The sequence below is a fragment of the Eucalyptus grandis genome, chromosome 10 (assembly GCF_016545825.1).
Source record: "Eucalyptus grandis isolate ANBG69807.140 chromosome 10, ASM1654582v1, whole genome shotgun sequence".
Taxonomy (NCBI): domain Eukaryota; kingdom Viridiplantae; phylum Streptophyta; class Magnoliopsida; order Myrtales; family Myrtaceae; genus Eucalyptus; species Eucalyptus grandis.
The window spans coordinates 22,669,163-22,676,052 of NC_052621.1; positions in this window are offsets into that span (position 1 = coordinate 22,669,163).

The window sequence follows — 6,890 nt, forward strand, 5'->3', positions numbered from 1 at the left end:
AATAAAACTAAATTTAGGGAGAGGGGGGGATTTCGAAAAATAAATATAAATTTGGGATAATGAAATAAAAAAGTGTAAGATTTATTAATATTATTAGTATAAATTCATTATAGACTATTTATTTATTTATTTGTGAATTTGAATCAAATTAATTAAAAATAAAAATTAATATTTAATGTGTCGGAACGTGTTGAAATTCTGTACTTTTTGAAAAATGACGTGTCGCGTGTCGTGTCGTATCGCGTGTCCGTGTCACCGTGTCTGTGCTACATAGTGCCTTACTACCTAAAAGGCCTGGGAGACCGCCTACAATAGCTGAAAAGGGCCGTAAAGAGTATAACGAGAAATCTTCCCCCTTGGCCCAGCTTCTAATTACCTCCCAAATGGAAATTAGCCATTCTGATTTGTTACCTAATATAACCAAAATCCCTCAACTTTAAGAAAAAATTTCCATGAAAGTAGTAGATAAGCAGATACTCTTCTTTGTTGCTATAAATATATTTTAATCTTTTTACATGTTGCTAGTGTCTATTTTCCTAATTCTGTCCTTAATAAATTCGCTATCATTTGCGCCACTAGCCACCATGCAAAGCGAAGGAAAGTAATTGTTCCAAAAATATAATGGAAGTTGGCAGCGCTACATTCAACAACTACATTCAACTATAACTATATGTAATTTACCCTAACTTTTTGTCATATATGACAGCCTGCAATTGCTGTTTTGCTTTTACTGCTGTAAATCAAATAAAAGTAAAGGTTATTTAGGAAATAAAAGGTAAGTATATCTTGAACCCCGTCAAATGATTTGAAGAGGTCAAAAACATGAGGAGAGACACTTTACTCAGCCATGCCTTTTAATTACTTTCCAAGAACTCTCGTACAAATTAATGAATAATTTTTTTTTCCACATTCCAAGAAATCTCTTATTGATTAATGATTTCACAACGTCACACTCCACACGATAATTACCTGCTATTTTCATCGCCTCAACTTGCTGGGAATGTTAATATAAATACTAAACACATCGGCATATTAGCTTTTTAAACATATTGCTAGTACCTATAAATCTAATTCGGTCACTGACAAATTCACTCACATTTGTGTCACCGCACATAGCGAAAGTCAATAATGTTCTAATAGTAAAAGGAAAGTGTTTGTAGCGCCTTCATCCACGTGTAACTTACTGGGATCACACTAATACTTTTTGATCACATTGGTACTTTTTTAATTATACGCGGCAGTGACGGGCCGCTTTGGTATTGCAAGTCAAATAAAATAAAAGTTTAAAGAGGAAATAATTGCAAGTTTGTCTACGAGGATGCTGGAAAAGCATCCGGTACAAAAAACCTTATTGGAGCGTGTCTTTTAATTACTTTTCAATAAGTCTCTTGTGTCGTCTAAAAGAAAAAAATAAGTCTCTTGTGAATTTTTCTTTCCATATTAGTTTTTTCTTGCATTTCTAGCATCCAGAAAAAACACTTTACTGAGGCATGTCTTTTAATTACTTTCCAAGAATTCTCTTATGAATTTTTCTTTTCAAATTACATTTTTCTTGTGTTTCTAGCATCTAGAAAAGCACTTTATTGGGGGCGTGTCTTTTAATTACTTTTCAAGAATCCTCTTATGAATTTTTCTTTTCATATTACATTTTTCTTGCATTCCTATCATCTAAAAAAACACGTTATTAGAGCATGTCTTCAAGTACTTCTCAAGAATTCTCTTGAATTTTTCTTGCATTTCTAGCATCCAGAAAAACACCTTATTGGGGGTGTATCTTTTAATTACTTTCCAAGAATTGTCTTTATGAGTTTTTCTTTCCATATGACATATTTCTTTCATTTCTAAGAGAATAAACGCCCTATATAAATGCCGCATGTGCTGTGCTCACAGCATGTACCTATCAAAACTTTCCACCACTTTCTCGTCTCCGTTGTGAGAAAATAGTGGGTGGGTTTTACACTCCATGTAGGCGAAGAGTAAAACCATTGAAAAATCGACACGTGTTACCACGTGTAAACGATTTAAAAATTTGCTTCCCTCGCCTCGCCTCTGCTCTCTCTCCGATAGTCCTGGCCCACCTCTGTTCTCCTCCGCGACGCTCTCTCTCCTCTGATCTCTTATGTAGACGATCTTCCTCCTCCTCTCTCTCTCTCTCTCTCTCTCTCTCTCTCTCTCCCCCGTTCTTCATTCTGTTGCGGTGAGAATAAAAATAACAGATTTGCTTCCATATGCTCTTCCCCCCCTCCTCTGCTCTCTCTCCTCTGCTGGTCACTTCCATTTCCCCCCACCCTGATGCCCACGCTGCCGACGCTCCTCCGCATGACGCCAACGCCCCTCCACCTCCGCCTCCGCCTTCGCCTCCACAGGTTGCCTCCGTCGCCCCTGACTCCAACGGTGACGCCGATGCCACCGACGCCACCGACCCTCCACCTTTGCCTTCGCCTCCGCCTACGCCCCCGAACCCGACGCTGACGCTGACGCCCTTGCCTCCCTCTCGCAACCTCTTGTAGAGCTCTCCTCTACAAGGCTGTCTCTCCTCTGATCTCCTATGCAGACGGTCTTCCTCCTCCTCTCTCTCTCTCTCTCTCTCTCTCTATTTGTCTCTCCTCTGCAGACGGTCTTCCTCCTCTTCCTCTCTCTCTCTCTCTCTCTCTCTCTCTCTCTCTCTCTCTCTCTCTCTCTCTCTTTGTTCAGATCTACTTCCATATGCTCTTCCCCTATGGTCGCTTCCATTTTCCCCCCCACCTTGACGCTGACATTGCCGATGCTCCTCCGAATAATGCCGACGCCCCTCCGCCTTTGCCTTTGTCTCCACAGGTTGCCTCCGTCGCCCCCGACTCCAACGGCGATGCCGACGCTGCTGACACCGCCGACGCCTCCACCTCGGCCTCCACCTCTCAACGCGACGCTGACACCGACACCCCTGCCTTCCTCTTGCGACCTCTAATCCACTCTTTCTCTCTTTCCTCCTCAAAATCGTGCCTCTCTTCAAGTGAACCGCGAAGCCGATGCCCCTCTGCCGGTTGCCTCTGTCGCCCCTGACTCCGATGCCTCTGCCTTCGCCTTCACCTCCACAAGTTGCCTCCGTTGCCCTTGACTCCGATGTTGACACCTCCACCTCTACCTTTGCGAGGGACATCGACGACCTGCCGAAGAACGTGGCCAACTACACGGCCTGACGCCACATTCAAAATACAACTATCAAAAGCAGCATGAGACCAATATTGCACTCCAAGTGTAAACATATTGGTCTATAGACACAAACTATCACATCTCATAGTAAGAACACATTTCGAAGAGATAAAATGCACATCTCGGATTTGCAATCCACTCTATGAGACTAACTTTTGTGCTAGCATTAGGGCCATGTAGTTGGCCGCCTTCTTCGGCACGTCGTCGATGTCCCTCGCGGAGGTGGAGGTGAAGGCGTTGGCGTTGGAGTTAGGGGCGACGGAGGCAACCTGTGGTGGTGGAGGTGGAGGCGGAGGCGGAGGCATTGGAGTCGGGGGTGACAGAGGCAACTTGTGGAGGGGCATTAGCTTCGCGGTTCATTGGAAGAGAGGTGCAACTTCGAGGAGGAAAGAGAGAGAGAGTGGATTGGAGGTCGCGAGAGAGCGGCAGGGGCGTCGGCATTAGCGTCGGGTTTGGAGGCGAAGGTGGAGGTGGAGGCGTCGGCGGCATCGGCGGCATCGGCATCATCGTTGGAGTCGGGGGCGACGGAGGCAACCTGTGGAGGCAGAGGAGGAGGCGGAGGGGCGTCGACATTGTGTGGAGGAGCATCGGCAACGTTGGCGTCGGGGTGGGGGAAGATGGAAGTGACCAGCATAGGAGAGAGAGTAGAGGAGGGGAAGAGCATATGGAAGCAGATCTGCTACTTTTGTTCTCATCGCAACAGAATGGAGAACGGGAAGAGAGAGAGAGAGAGGAGGAAGACCGTATGCAGAGGAGATCAGAGGAGAGAGAATCTTGTAGAGGAGAGCTCTGTGATTTTTCAATGGTTTTACTCTTCGCCTAAGTGGAGTGTAAAATCCATCCAATATTTTCTTGTCAGTTTTTCCCAAAAAAAAAAAAAATAGAAAATATATTCTGTCCTTCACGTATTCTTCGAGAAAATGTATACACGCCTCACCTCTCCTGGCGACAAGAAGGGAGCGAAACGGGGGGGACGGGGGGGCGCTGGAATTTATCTCCAATTCCTTCAACGAGTCCCTCCGCTCACCCCTCTGGGCCCGAGCCCTGCCTTTGCTAGCCTGCCCTGGCTCTTTTCCGCTGTTGACGTGCTCACCATCACTCACTCGCAGTGAAATTCTTGATCTATGAGCTGAAATCGGATGGTGACGACAGCCTCTTTTCTTGGTATCTAGACAACAACCTGAAGGTCCTGGATGTCTGCAATTGCATTTACTTTGAGATCGAGCGACTGTCTCCGCCACCTGGGCTGGAGGAACGCGATGAAGCTCCTCTGCTCGGAGGGCAAGCCATCGGAGGAGGAGATTCACCAAGCGAGGGACATGCTCGCAGATTTGGAGGGCGCAGGTGTGGGCGACATCAAGGAGCTGATTAGAGACTTGGCCGCGAGCGTTGGAATGTTGGCTCTGCAGGAGAAGGTCTCGCCAGTTAACAAAGTTGTTTGCCGTGCTATCCAAGCTGTTAATTTCTCGACGGCGTTCGTTGCTGAAGTCTTATCTTCGGTCTTCTGCTCTTCCTCAAGGGCGGTCATTTGCATCCGCGTCCCAGAGGAGTTTCCCTGGGGCGACTCCGTTTGTGCAATCGAGTCGACAATTATTGTGGAGTCGAGATGTGGGTAGGAATGGGACAGGAAGACGCGGGTCTTGAAGGGACTTGACGATGCGGAGGCACAGGGGAGGCATGTGCTTGAGTTGAGGAGGCGCCGGAGAGATCGTGGGGAGGTTGAGGCGGCCAGCGGCTAGGTTAGAGAAGGCCACTGAGGCGCTGTTGGGTCGGGGGAGGGGGGGTCGTATTGCTTGAGGGATGGGATGAAGGAGCTGTTCTTGACGGTAACGAGGATAAGGAAGGAGACGGTAGACGAGTTTAGAGTGAGCTTGTGGAAAGCACCATTGCCTAAGAAGCCATCAGAGCTAGGCAAGAGTGACTAAACGAAGGTGTTTTTGCTTTAGAATACAACAAAGCGAAGGTTAGATACTAAACTCGGCTCGATAGGCTCTACCGACTGTCTTCTCAAGATACGATAGATATTTTTCTATATTCTGCACAGAATAATAGAAGGAATAGGAATAATGTTATGTGTATAACCCAATAAAGAAAAGAAAGAAAAAGGAAAGGAAATTGTCTTTCTAATTTGATATGTCGTCAAGAATTGTGGTTTGGAGTTTGTAATGGAATAAAGAAGAATGTTTGTTGTATCTTAGGAGGATTGTTATTAGAGCCTATTGCATAGAGTTTTGTACTTCGAGGGGTGCAATTATTTTTAAAGATAGTGCTTGTGCACCTCAAACAATTAATCTTATTTTCCCATCTTTTTCAGCATATTTCTAACAATTATCTAATGTTTTTCCAACAATTTTAAGGATAATTTTTCTATTGTGCATTACGATGTAACCCCAACATTTTTTGGTGACGTTGCAGCTGGGAAAGCAATGCGATGAGCTTGAACAATAGTGTGTGAGCGATAGATTCTAAGGGCTTGCTGAATAGAGTTCAAGGTGGCTATTATGATTCTCCTATTGAGGATTGTGGGATTGTGCTCATCTCGATTAGAGGATTCCAATTCCAAGGAATAAGCCAAGTCTAACATTTCGTTCTTTTGATTTTCTTTCACATTATGTGTTTGTATTTCTAGTTTATACATGTTGTACAGTTTTTATTCGCAGAGGCGTTGGTCATTGTTTGATCCTTCCTTATGGTCTTTTGCAGGTAGACCGATTCATGCCATTACCGTCAACATTTCATCCCGACCCACGATTAGTTCTTACATCGAGCACAAAGGCTTTCTCCCCCTGTTCAAATCTGTTTGAGTTGGAAACCGAATAGGGTCGCTCTCATCAACTATGGCAAAGAGAACTACTGCTTGTAGGGATTGTCGACGAATCGGGTATTGCCTTCCTCCTCTTTCGCATGGCAAGCTTGAATTGTGGCTGTAAAGTGTTCTGATTTGCAAGAAATTATGCTGTCTTCTTTTAGGAAATAGATTGCAAGAAAGTTGATGTATTTGGAGATTCGGCGTAAATTTGATTAGTTGATGATTGAGAAGTGCTCGTTTGGGAAGTTAAAGTATTATTCTTGGGGAAATTGTATGGACGTGAAGCTACGCTGATAGATTGTTTACTGGGAAATGCTTGTTCTCAAGTTGTGTGAGTTTTTGCAGTATAAACTAGTTTTTAAGCTCTCACATTATTGGTAGACTGATGCACATGACATGGCCGATTAGAAGTGATAGTGGCATAATACTTATTCAAGAGCATCATATGGAGATATTACTTAAAAAAAAAAAAACATTGCAGATAATGGATATGTGCTCATTCGAAGGTGATGTAAGTTGGAAATTAGTCAGACAAAAATTGTGAGAGAAATGAAAATCTTGCTAAATAACTTGGTTGAAACAGATGATTCTGATGATAATTGTCAAGGCCATTTCCCAAAGCCGTATTGGGGTCAATGTGAAAGAATGGGTAGTAGCCTTTGATATTACTAGGTAAATATGTAAACATAGAATGCTTTATCCTCTAATGCTCTAATAGTGGAAGGAGAAAATATTTCTTGGTGATTTGAGTAGGAATTTGTTATGTTAATGGCTCTATCATTTTCTTCCCAATAACGTAGCATTCTTGACCACTCAAATTTCATGGAAACCGAACCACTTTCTTCATTAGTTTTCAGAAAAAAATTAAAATAAATATATTTTTCTTATG